The following is a 13,801-nucleotide window of genomic DNA, read 5'->3' as shown; positions in this document are numbered from 1 at the left end:
AATTCATTTATCTTCTTCTTTATATAAATTAGACTTAAGGAAAGCTTACCCAGCTTACTCCTTATTAATAAATAACTAATATATTCAGAAAAAACGACTTAGATACTGGGTCAGGGGAGGGCTGTCTTAAACCAAGTAGACTTCTAACATTTTGGTGAACCCTGAGTACTACACTTTGCATTAGCAAGTTTTGGAGTGAGCTTTAAATATAGCACTGCCTTGAAGTAGTAGAATGACCAGATCAGTGATGAGCTGTTTATATGTCTCCTATCCAGAATCCTCCTATTTTTCCCCCATTAAAATCGTGGCCAGTAAACAACCATGCCTCCTGTGAAACTGGAAACAACACTTGCAATGGTCATGCTTGCATGCAGTGTGTAGCAACATAAAGTAGGTGATACAGACTGAAAGATAGTGGTCACTTCTCCACTCAGGGTTTATTTTCTTTGTTTTTAAGTGAAAAAAATGTTAAGATTTTTTAAGACAAATATGGTTTTGTGGAAATACAAGTAATTGCTCCCATTGGTGTTCTCTGGAAGTGCAGCAGTATTTGCTGGGATAGATCATGAGCTGACATTACATTTCCAGGCTGGAACGCTGGCCTCTACCAGAGTCTCAGAGGAGAAGGGGGCTGAGCTTGAAAAACGCTGCAAAAGAGCTAGCTGACTACTGAGACTATCAGCTTTGCATATAAATAACACGAAATGGTCTGTGTAAAATGGAATTCCACATTAGACATTTGCTGGATGGTAGACACCAGACAACTAAGGGATGAAAAACAGTAAGTAGTTTATTGTTTTATAGTTCATAAGTTGATTTGAGCTGTAGGTCATGCTGCAGTTTGCTTTGAAGATCATTCTTTGTGACTTTATTTCCTGCCTTGATTTAATACATACAAATGCATGTACAGTTTTCAAAAATGAATCCCAAGTTGTAGCTCTATTTACTTTTCCTTGTTCTAAGACTCTTCTCATTCAGAGGAAAATGGGAGGCACAGCGAAGCCTACTGTGGAGATGGAGGTTGGAAAGCCAGGACTTCTGGGGAGGGCAGGATATGGAGAGAGGAAAGACTGAAATAATGAAGGCAAATAGAAGGTTGGGGTGGGCTGCAAAGGGATGGGAAGCCAGGATCAGGCATGAGGTCAAGTCCGAGCTGTGAGGCCAGGCTCCTGGGGTTTTCATTGTATCCCAATGATTCTTGATCCTGGATTCTGCAAGAGGAGAACATTCTTCCTTAACTTTCCCTCTAGGATTATTGGGCAAATATACATCTCTGTCATATTTATCTCTGCACTTGAAATCATCAGTCCTTTGGATTTGCCTTTGCACAAGGTGTGTCATTTGGAAGAGTCTGGAATCATCCATCGCTGAGATCTGTTTGAGCCTTCTGTCAGGGCAACAGATGTATTTCATGTGCTTTCTGGTAGATAAGAGAAGGAAGGAAATTTCCATTTTAATGCAGGATGCATAGGTAAAAAGTTATATTTGAAGTAGGGGGTAATTCCCAAGGGCAGCTAAGCCCAGTTAGACCTCTGTGCATCTCTTTTTGACTTCCTAACATTCCTGATGTTTCTTTTGGAAAGGAGGAGGTAATCACTTAGCTAATTCAGAATCACCATAGAAAACAATAATAATAATAATATCTAACATTTGTATGGTGCTAATAAGAGCCAGGCAACAATCTAATATGTCAACTCTTAACTCCTCAACACAAACCTATAAAATCAGAAGGTGTGAATAGAAACCACATCACAAAATGGTACCTGGGCAGCTGTTTTCCTCTTCAATTTGTTGAGCCTGGAAATTTGCAAGAATCCTTTTCCAGAAACCTGAAAACTCACAGCTTTCTGAGAAGAGGTCCTGGCAAAGTCCAAACGATACTCCTCTTTCTGAACATTATAAAACACAGTATTTAGTGTATTAACCAATGTAGTGAACCTGCCAAAGTTTCACTAATGTGCTAGAACATTTACCAGCAAGACCTTAATTACTAATAACATCCCCTCTGGGTTCATAGTATCCTGGAGGCAATTCACTCAGCTTCTTTCTTGTCTTCATTTTGCTATCTTCATTCTCCACTAAGTGGGACACAGATTTTTTCTTTCCTCTTGCACTGGAAAGGAAGAATAAGGGAGTGGACCAGAAAGAGATGAGACGAGACAGAGAATACTTCGCCGGAGCCAAGACTGGGAGCACGCAACATTTTTGGCATTTAGCTTTGATAGGCAGGATTGAGTGATCATATACAAGGACAGCCTGGGGTGCATTTAGGATGACTTTGGGGGCCTCCAAGTATGAGGTGAATTTGTGTATTAGTTTCCTATTGTTTCTGTAAAAAATCCACAAGCTTAGAGGCTTAATATAACATGAATTTATATTCTTATAGTTCTGGAGGTCAGAAGTCTGCAACAAGTTTTATAAGACTAATAGCAAGGGGCTGGCAGGGTAAGTATTTCTGGAGGCTCACAGGAGAATGCGTCCCTCGCCTCTCTTCTATCTTCTAGATGCTGCAAGCATTTCTTGGTTTGGCTTGTGGCCACACCACTCCCATCTCTGAGGCCATCCTCACCTTACCTTCTTCCTCCTCTATAGTCAAATCTTCCTCTGCCTCCCTCTTATAAGGACACTTACTACAGTCAGTGCCCATGTGAAAATGTGGAAATTCAGGATAATTTCTTCATCTCCAGATCCCTAACTGAATCACATCTGTAAAGACCCTTTTACTATATAAGGTAACATTTACAGGTTCCGGGGAAAAACTTATCCTCTACCCTCTTAACTTTAGTCATTAAGAGTCTCAAAATTAATCTGACAAAGCAATTAGCAAGAGAAAAGAATCAGATGTAAGTACATACAGATTCCTGGGATGTCACAGGGAACTGTGACTCAAGAAGGCAGCCAGAATTTGGGGTTCATACATCATCATAATAGGTGGGGAGGGGTAAAGGGGCACTCCTGGGAGAACAAGCGACTTCTTGGGTTGGGAACAGAAGGCTCACTTATGGAAAAACAGATGACTCTTTGGAAAGATAAATGGGTCCTTAGGAAAATACCTGGGCGGTATGGCAGCTTTGTGGCAGCATCTGTTTGGGGTGATGCTAGCTCTTCTCTAAGAAGGGAAAATTACAGTGGCTCTAAGGAGGGGTTTTCTGACAATTAAGTTCTTTTTGAGAGGCTCTGCTTTTTGGCACATAAGGAGTTTCAGAAACTCAAATCGTTCAGCTCAAAATCATTTTGATGCCGTGGTGGCTTACTCTGGACCCCTTCAGTACCTATAGGTATGCAAGATTTTATTCACCTCAGAGTTCTTCACTTTTGAGTCTTCTTTATACCCCAGATACGTGTTCCTTGTTAACACACATTTATGCTACATGGAAAGAATAAGTACACAATTCTGGGCCTGTGTGTCAGCAGGGCTGTCCTTTCAGGATAAGGAAAAGGAGTAACAAGTTAGGCCACAGAGGAGAAAAACCAGGGTGAGGATAGACTCTCCTGGGACTGCGTCCAGAATTCACCCTCTAATGCTAGAGGGAGGCCCTTTTGGGGGAGAATCTATACCGAACCCATGGATATTGGCTTCCTTGCCTGGATTCTGCAGGTGTGTAAGTCCTCAGGCTTGAGTGAGCCCACCAATGTGTCCCTGCTTTGTGTCTCCCTGGTTTGGGCCCTGGGTCACCTCCCAGATTTCTCTGCTTGAGCTGGCATATCTGATGAGCGTTCCTTACATACTCTGTAGGGATTTGGGGCTTAAATTGTTCTACTGTTTTAAAAGTGTGTGTCCCTTCGCTAGATAGCTCTCATGCATAAATCTTAATAATGTGATTTAATGGTCTTAGGAAAAGTTTCCCACTTTTTTTTGGAATATCAGAGCGATGAGTCACCAGAAAGCCTTCCAGGAAAGTGGAGGTGGCTGGGCCCCTGGGTCATCGCTCATTGATGCATCAGTTATCTGTGCCCTGCATATGAGCCAGGACGTCCCTCCGACAGGAAATAGGATGTTGGTGGGTGGCCCCCAAGAGTGCACGGACTTTGAAGCAGGAAGATGGCAGAGCCATGGGGAGGGGATCCAGGTAAGGGAGCGTCTGTGGTCAGGGCCACACAGGCACCAAGGAGTGAAGTTTGTTCGTGCTGCCAGCCCTTTCCCACTGCTTTTAGAAGCCACATTCGGAATTGCAGGCTATGCTCGCTGCTTCTTTTACTTTGCTGTCCAGCTCTTGAAAACTGGCTTCCGTCACCCCCACTTTACTGAAATGTTCACTCCTCAGCTCTGAAAATGACCCACTCTGAGTCCCAGCTTCCTTAAAAGCCTGTAATGCCAATCACTTTCTCCTTCTTTGAGATTGCTGACTCTTATGGGTTGACATGTGAAATGCCACAAAAGGCATGTGAAGTCCTAACTCCCAGGACCTGTGAATGTGGCCGTACTGAGAAAGAGGGTCTTTGCAGCTGGAGTCAAGTTAAGAGGATCTCATTAGGTTGAACCCTAATCCAGTGTGACCAGTGTGTTCTCATAAGAAAAGAAACAGAGACACGCAGGGAGAAGATGGCTGTGTGACGGAGGAGGGGTTGGGGGTGTGCGGCTGTGAGCCCCAGGAGCCGCCAGAAGCTGGACGAGGCAAGGAGGGATCCTCCCCTACAGCCCTGCTGACACCTTGACTTTGGACATCTAGCCCTCAGAACTAGAAGGCTGAAATTTGTGAAATGATAAATTTCTGTTATTTCAACTCATCTGATTTATGGCATTTTGTTACAGCAAGCCTTAGAACTTAAACACTAAACCTTTAAAACAGCATAATTCCGAAGGATCCTGGGTCTCCGTCCCTATGAGGACAGTGCCCTCTGCGTCCTTTCTGCCTCCTTGTCCTGCTGTCCCCAGAGCTGGGCACCGACCAGGATTTCATACTCCAGATTTTCAGGTCTCTGTTTGCATAGTTGGCCCTCTCTCTCATTTCTAAGCGTCAGTCCCTACCTCAAATGGAGTGCATTTTCAAAACAGAACTTCTTCTGAGCATGTCCAGCATGTTTACTTTCTGGGGAGTATAATCAGCCAGGGTGTCCTGCCTCCTTCTTGAATTCATTATGTCTCAAACCAAACTGCTTTCCGATGGCTCCTTCCCGCTCACCTGACTGCCTCCTCTGCTCTGAGCTCAGCGACCCTCCTGGTCTCGTCACCTGTATCTGAAATCCTGTACGCTTTTGTTTTGAGGTCATTTTCCTCCTCATCCTTAACCAATTGCCAAGTCATACTGATCCCACCTCTTGTCTTGCAGCTTTCTTGTTTCTGTCACCAGTGTGGTCACTTATCGGCACTGTGGTCCCGACTTCCTGCCGCGTCTGATCACTCCCTGCTCCTCCTCATTTACCTTTTGAACTGGGCTTTGGCAAATGCTACAAACTTGTTTTCAGAGCTCAAAGAGGAGGGGCGAATCTCCAGCCTCTTGGTCAGGAGCCACCTGTCCTTGGAGAACAGGGACGGGATAGAGGCTCCAGGCTGCCAAGTAGCAAAGAGCATGAAGGCTCAAGGAGAGACAGCGACAGCCAAGGGCAGAGGGCAAGGCCGGCTCTGGTCACTGGCCACTTCCAGCTAGGTCTGCGCCCTTGGACTTGCCCTGAGCCGCGGACTCTGACCCTCATTCCATCTCTGTTTCCATGGCCTCCTTCCCGTGCCCCATCTTGAACTGCACCCACCATCCTGACCACTGGGGAAACAGAAAACAGCCTGCCACCCAACGGACCCCTCTGCACTGAAGGAGAATAGAAAATGAGACCCAAAATGTGCCACTTTAGCATGTGGACTATTTTGAGCTAAATGCAGCCAATGCTCAGCACACTCAAAAAAACTTCTACCTCTCCCTTTACTACGTAAAAGAATTTAGACTGGGGATCTGGCTCAGAGAGAGAACTGTTACCAGAGCTGACTTTTATCTGAGTGACTCCTCTGTCCGACAGGACAAACATCTAATTACCAAACATCTGCTCTTCTTATTGTCCTATGAATGGCCCTCCTCCCCTTTGAAGCCCCAGGCCCCTCAGTTGTGGATGGCATAGATGCCTCAACAGCCCGACCTGCCCCTGGGTCTCATATATTTGTGGAGCTACCATCCATACAAAATTAATTTTTTTCCCTTTTAATCTGTCATGTCAGTTTAATTATAACACTAGCCAAAGAACATAGAAGGATAGGAGGAAAATTTTTCCTCCCCTACAATAGCAATACACAAGACAGAGGACATGATTTATTCTTAAGAATGCACATTAGATTACATGCATGCCGGCAATCCACTAGAGATCACTAAGTCTGCATAGAATGACACACACAAATCTATATAGTAAAGCAGAAGAAAGAACAACTTAAACTTATGTCCTCCGGAGACAAATGGACCTTATATTAGTCTCCTGTACTCGTCGAGAGTTAACTGCAGAAGAATGAGTTTGTAGTTCAAAGGTCAGAAGGCCCATGACCTTGCATTGTAAAATCAAAAGGTCAGGCCTATTTGTTTTGGAGCTATTAGGTTTTCAAGGAGACATCCTCAGGAGGGGGCTGAGGCGGCAGCTGCCTTCCTCCACCTTGCTGAGCAGTGGAAGTTTCATCCTTTCACCTTTGCAGCAGTGAATTCTTGTCTATTCAAGACACTATTCAACAGACTTAGGAGCCACATCATCTTGTATCAGCCCTACAACCCTGGCTCAGCCCACATTAGGGAGAATGCTTAAAGGTCAGATGAGGGCGCACCATCCCCACCCCGGGGGTGACCTAGATGCCACAGAGTTGTCCTAGAGCTGGCTGTATATTTTAATCCACTGGGGAGTTTTAAAAAATGGAATGCCTGGACCCCTCTCCCAGGTAGTCATTAGTTCACCTTGAGTGGAACCTAGGCTCAGTCAGAAAAGATTGGTGCCAGAACCTGAGAAATGCTTCCTGCTCTCCCTGTTGAATAAACCTCTTTCCTTGGCTCAAAATCATAGTTTTTTCCCTAGCAAAGTCCATCAGAGGCCTTTGGTGTCATTCAGAACTGTGGCTGATTTGAACTCACCCCGTGGAGCTCAACCTCGTAGTCTGCCCAATTCCTACAGCCTCTGTAGGGCTGTTATCAAGCCATTACTATCATGAATGAAGAGGTTTTTTTTTTTTTTTTATTAAGGTATCATTGATATACAATCTTATGAAGGTTTTACATGAGCAACATTGTGGCTATTACATTCACCCATATTATCAAATTCCCCTGCCACACACCCTATTGTAGTCACTGTCCATCAGCGTAGTAAGATGCTATAGAGTCACTATTTGTCTTCTCTGTGCTATACTGCCTTCCCCATGACCTGCCTACCTTATGTGTGCTAATCATAATGCTCCTTAATTCCCTTCTCCCCCTCTCCCCAACCCCTTCCCTTTGGTGACTGCTAGTCCCTTCTTGGAGTCTGTGAGTCTGCTGCTATTTTGTTCCTTCAGTTTTGCTTCATTGTTATACTCCACAAATGAGGGAAATCATTTGGTACTTGTCTTTTTCTGCCTGGCTTATTTCATTGAGTATAATACCTTCTAGTTCCATACATGTTGCTGCAAATGGTAGGACTTGTTTTCTTTTTATGGCTGAATACTATTGCATTGTATAATATGTACCACATCTTCTTTATCCATTCATCTATTGATGGACACTTAGGTTGCTCCCATATCTTGGCTATTGTAAACAGTGCTGCAATAAACATAGGGGTGCATATGTCCTTTTGAATCTGGGACCTTGTTTTCTTTGGGTAATTCCTAGTAGTGGAATTCCTGGGTCAAATGGCATTTCTATTTTTAGTTTTTTGAGGAACCTCCATACTGCTTTCCACAATGGTTGAACTAGTTTACATTCCCACCAGCAGTGTAGGAGGGTTTTCCTTTCCCTGCATCCTCACCAGCATTGGTTGTTTCTTGTCTTTTAGATGTTGGTCATCCTAACTGGTGTGAGGTGATATATCACTGTGGTTTTCATTTGCATTTCCCTGATAATTAGCAATGTGGAGCATCTTTTCATGTGCCTGTTGGCAATCTGAATTTCTTCTTTAGAGAAGTGTCTGTTCAGATCCTCTGCCTATTTTTTAATCAGGTTATTTCTTTTTGGGTGTTAAGGTGTGTGAGTTCTTTATATATTTTGGATGTTAATCCCTTATCAGATATGTCATTTACAAATATATTCTCCCACACTGTAGGATGCCTTTTTGTTTTGCTGATGGTGTCCTTTGCTGTAGAGAAGCTTTTTAGTTTGATGTAGTCCTATGTGTTTATTTTTGCTTTTGTTTCCTTTGCCCAAGGAGATGTGTTCAGGAAAAAATTGCTCATATTTATAGTCAAAAGATTTTTGCCCATGTTTTCTTCTGAGTTTGATGGTTTCATGACTTACATTCGGGTCTTTGATTCATTTTGAGTTTACTTTTGTGTGTGGAGTTAAACAATAATCCAGCTTCATTCTCTTACATGTAGTTGTCAAGTTTTGCCACCAGTTGTTGAAGAGGCTTTCATTTCCCCATTGTATATCCATGCCTCCTTCATCATATATTAATTGGCTGTGTATGTTTGGGTTTATATCTGGGCTCTCTGTTCTTTTCCATTGATCTATGAGTCTGTTCTTGTGCCAGTACCAAATTACTTTGATTACTGTGGCTTTGTAGTAGAGCTTGAAGTTGGGGAGCATAATCGCCCCAGCTTTATTCTTCATTCTCAGGATTGCTTTGACTATTCAGGGTCTTTTATGAATGAAGTGTTTCTAATGTGCTGAATCCGTCTGGGAGGTCTTCCTCCCTAAAGACTGTAGTAAGACTGTGAGAACCATCACACCTCAGAAATCAACTTTTTTTCCTTTGGTTCCTATGGGAGGGAAAACATTTTTATTTTTCCTTCTACTTGTTGAAATAAATTTCTAGGCCCAAGATGCAGCTGCTGTGGGATGCCACATCAGCAAACTGAAACTGAGATAAACTTCATGTCCCTGTTAAAGCTCCACCAGACCAGAAATGCAGTGTATTCAGTCAGCCAATCCCCAAACACCAAGTGTGTTCACGTCACTGTTGGACCTCCTTGTTCCTGACTCAGCTACCCTGATCCAAACAAGGAAGAAGACCTCTAGGCAACAGGCAGCTGAAAAAGCCCAGTAACTTCTGAGTTTACCCCATAAAAACCCAGTAGTCTGTGAGCAACTTGGAACCCACTGCTCCCATAGCCTTGTGATTCCTGGCTGGCAGGTTGAAACTCTTGCAAAAAAACCTCACCCTTCTGCTTTACCTGTGCAGAGTTAGCTTTTTGACATAATTGCAATGTTCTTAACTGGGGCTTTATAACAAAAGGTAGGTTAACAAGAGAAAAACCTGGTAGAAGCTTATTCACATGTGCATGACACATGGGAGAACACAGACATGAGTAACTCCAACAGGTGGTTAGAACAGGGGCTTAAACACCAACTCAGGAAAAGGGCTTTGGGGACTCCTGGGTGGGAGATGCAAGTTGTAGAAGGTGGTCAGGGAAAGTATGGTAAACAAGGATCGATTTGTTATATAGATATACAGTCAGTGCTTTCTCCACTGATGAATCTCTTGTAATTAAATCATCCTTCTCTTCCTGTTATAAAGAGGGAGACACGCTTAGAAATGGAGATTCCCTTTACAAATGTAAATGTTTTTACAAAAGGGAAATGTTATATTCTGTTTCCAGAGCTTCTCATGTGTCGGCTGTGTCTTAAATAATTGATTTAAAATAATCCTTGTGCCAAAGAGGCAATACTGTAGGGTATTATGTTCTGGTCCCCTGTAGTTAGTTTTCTTTGTGCATCTGAACATGCGGACTGGCTCTGCAAGAGACCACATTCTCGGATGCTCAGCTTAGAAGGGCAGCAATGGCCACTTAAACACGAAGGAAAATGACTTTGAGAGAACTTGTGTAGCATTTGGAGCAAATCTGCCACAATTTGCTGACATCCCTATTTTATGTAGGCTTGGGAATGTTTGCTCATAATGTTTGGGGACACTCCCTCCCCTAGTTCAGGAAGAAGTGCTTTCTGACACTTTGGTTTTTTTAATTTTTGGACTTTTGTACTTGAGATACATAAGTTTTTATTTTGTGGACACTAATTGCTGAACCCACAGTCCTTTGGGTCTCCCTCAAGTATTTGTTTTCAGGCTAATACAAATTGAAGACTTCCAGAATAAGACTCCCCAAAATATCCCTTTGGCGTAGAGACTACTTTGAGTTAAAGCTTAAGAGAGAAGCAAGGAAAGCCCTAAAGACAAAGGGCATAGTTATCCTTTGGTAAAGGAAATTTCCATTTATAAAGGTGTCTCCTCCTCCTATACCAGGAGGACAAGGACTTTTAACAACTGTCATCAATGGAGAAATACCTACTTCTGTCTGCATAACAGACCACACTAAACAACCCTTGCTTACTGTACTTCTACTCGTCTTCTTCTGAGAACTGCCCTCCCCACCCAGAAGTCCCAAACCCCTGTCGACTGAAATCAACATGACTGTTGTATTTAAGAAAAATAAAGTTTATTCCTAGTCTTACTGAGGATCATGGCCTGAGAGCCCCCACTGGTGTGCTCTGATAAACTGCTCTACAGCCCCTTTATTTGGAGACATCTTAAATACTCTTTCTACAGCAGAGGATACATGCAGAAAAGAGGCTGCATTTATCACCACATCAAGCAGTGTTGCATGAATACCTCTAGTTAACCTCCTAAGAAATCATGCTATTCCCGTCTCGATGCTATCTATGTGTGCAAGAGGAGGGTAAGGATCAGGGTCTCCTGAGGTGGATGACCTCACCATCCTTTGGAAATGGAGAGGGCAGACCAGAAAATTCCTGCCTAACTGCATTTCTGGGAGAGATTAAAACTGCAGTTAGGTTAGGTATTAAGCCTGTTTGGAGTTTGGTGACTTGGCCTGGCAGAAGGGATACCACATTGGGTCTGTCTTTCTTTTTAACACCTTTTCCTTTGTATAGCCTAAGACTGGCAGATAAGCCTCAATCATCTGGCTGCCCACTTGAGTCTCATGTCTTTGGGAAATCCCTGGGCACACACACAAAATTAAATGTGTTAATCTGTCTTTTATTAGTTTGATTTGAGGGCCAGGCAATGAACCTAGGCTGGGTGGAGTTAAGTAATTTTTTCCCTCCCTGCAGAGCCTAAAAAGCTGCTTGGTTTTCCCATCCCTCCATCTCGCCCATCTGTCTTACATACCAGGCTGACAGCTAGTGAACCAGGAGGTGAAGAGCATCTGTGGTTCTCCAGTTAGAAATTCGCTCAGTGTGAGAAGGGGACGTGAGGAGGCCGGGCACTGCGCCTGTCGGGAGGCACGGAGCTCTCTCACCCAGACTCCTGGGACGTGAAGGAGGAGTAACAGAGCTCCCATCGGCAGCCAGCCAGCCTGAGCGGTTCTCCCTGCAGCGAAGCACTTCAAACTCCCTCCTGGGGCTGAGGAGCCAGTTGATAAACTGTAGGGCTTGGGTGGCCTCTCTGCTCTTTGGGGGTGACCTTGGGAAACTGAAGATACCATATCAAGGCCTCAGGCCCTTTGCAGAGTTACAACTTGTAATATACACCCAATTGCTGATTTAAAACTGATTATATAATATCAAAAATGTCACAACTATCTTCTTTGGATAGTGGCTTCCTTTGGGGTGACTCATGTCAGCCTGTGACTGAGTTGATGGTGAGGTAGACCAGGGACATGGGATAAGCATCGTGATTAATTTTTCCTGCCTATGATTAAAAATGCCAAGATATAAATAGTACATAAGAACAAGATGAACTCCATCTTAAGGCTAAGTTTCCATTGTAAAAAACCAGGAATTTAGGAGGTAAGATTCCTAACATATGTTAATCAGACAATAACTGACCCTATCTTAAGGCAAGGCAAATAGTCCTATATGATATGTCCCCACTGCTTGAGGGTAACTACTATCTTGGAGAAGAACAGGACCAAGAAATCCCTTGTGTTAAGTTTATCTTACAGGATATCTAGAGGACAGACTTATGAATGGTGACAGAGTGTCTCTCACTGGATATAGACATCATGAGACCACATGTCAAGCCTGTAGCCAGCGCCCCCACCAGCTCCCACCCCTTCCCCATCCTTAAAGCTTTAAAGACAGAATGCTAAGCCTCTAAGTGCACCTCCTCTCTCAGGTTGCCCACACTCCCCTTTCTTCAAGTGTGTACTTTGCCTTAAATAAAGACTTCTCACTGCTCAACTTACTTTGATTTAGTCTCTGCATTTTTCCCACTGGAAAGCATCTTTGTTACTTTGCTATTTCCTCCTGTTTTCTAGATTTAAGCACTAGTTTTCTCTCCCTCTGTTTTACTTCAGACAAGTAGCAAAGGGCTACTGAGCTCTCTGATTTTGGGTCTGCAAGTTCCCGTCGCCTGGGTGGCCTGGACAGGTCTGCAGCTGTACAATCATGCTGTTTAGTAGCCTGCCCCAAAATCTCCTTTCTTTGCTTTGGGAAGTCCTCAGAACATAAACTCATTCCATTCAGAGCTCCACAGCTCCCCCAAATCCTGGGGTAGTAGGGACTGAGTTCCCACACCATGAAGATTCAAGGTAGCACTGGACACCAGGTGACCCTGGCTTCAGGAGTTGGCAAGGGATCTGCCCTATGCTGAGCAGGAGTTCAACGAGCTTCCCCTTCCTCCCTCTGTTCTTCCTTGCTGTCTGCTGCCCGCAGGGCTGCTACTCCTACTTTAATGAATCCCTTCCTTACCTACAGTTGTCAGGCCTGTTGGAGAATTCTTTCTTGATCAGAGTCAAGAACCCTCCCCCATCCAGGCTGAGGTTTCACCTGGTGTGCAGGGAGAGACCTTCCCAGACAACAATAGGAGGGCTCTTAGTCCCTGTTTTTAAAATAAAAATGGGTATAATCTAAATGTCCCACCTACTTAATTCTTAGGGGAATTGAATGAATTATTTTTAAAGCATAAACTGGATGTGTTTATAATCAAAACCTATCCATTTAGCTATGTTCTTTGCAAAGCAAATAAATGCAATATTGCTGTTCCTTTCTTTGTTTTTGTCAGAATGTCTCAGGTTTAGATTTCCCACCCCAGGGGAAGAGGAATGTGTTCCTAGTACATTTGACAAAATTGTTTTACAAATTTTGATGGGCATCCTTCGGAACAGAGCAGAGTTAGCCTTGTTTTCTTGTTATGGTTTGGGAAGACCATCTTTCCAAGCCAGGCGTAACCCCCATTTGCCAAATGAAAACACAAACAGACAAACAGATACAATTTAAAAAAAAATGTTAAAAACAAAACAACGGGAAGGCCAGAGGCAATCTAATTTCAGTAATATTTTCAATAAATTAATGGCCTCTGTGGCAGCAGACACTTGGAAAAGATTGAGCTGACAGATGGGCACAAATAAAGCCACAGGAAACTGGGGAGGATGATAAATATCATCTGCAGGCCATTTTTATCCCCCTTGTTAATTAACCGCCCTGCTCTTCTTATAACGGCTAAGCTTATTTTTCTTTTTACTCTGAAATTCCTTCATTTCATGTTGTTTACTTTCAAACTTTCTCATATTTTTCCCTCCTGTGTTTTTATTGTTTTTCTATCCCAAATCTGCTTCGGTTTTTAATCCTGTGTTCTCATCCACATTTCCTACAGGGAGGCTTTTGCAGGGGAGAAAGCAAGGACATTTCCTTTATTCTTGTTGGCTTCCTAACAATTTTCTGGCTATTAATGTCAATAACTTTCCAGCTCCAGGGAATACAAATTCCTTTCCTTTTCTATAAATTGTTGTGCTCTGTTCCCCCTGCCCATCACT

The 13,801-nt window shown here is 43.4% G+C and overlaps 1 long non-coding RNA gene across 1 annotated transcript in view; it reads left to right on the top strand.

Annotated features, from left to right (window-relative positions):
- Positions 1-683: 683 nt before the first annotated feature.
- The window catches only part of LOC130684156 (uncharacterized), an 86,027-nt gene continuing 72,909 nt past the window's right edge, over positions 684-13,801 (top strand). The window contains exon 1 of the long non-coding RNA XR_008998369.1: positions 684-788. This is a non-coding gene — a long non-coding RNA (uncharacterized LOC130684156). The remainder of the gene's footprint in view (positions 789-13,801) is intronic.

This window comes from Manis pentadactyla, chromosome 6, assembly GCF_030020395.1.
Source record: "Manis pentadactyla isolate mManPen7 chromosome 6, mManPen7.hap1, whole genome shotgun sequence".
NCBI lineage: Eukaryota > Metazoa > Chordata > Mammalia > Pholidota > Manidae > Manis > Manis pentadactyla.
Note: the sequence above shows the minus strand (reverse complement) of the source record. Positions and strands in the feature narration are given on the sequence as shown.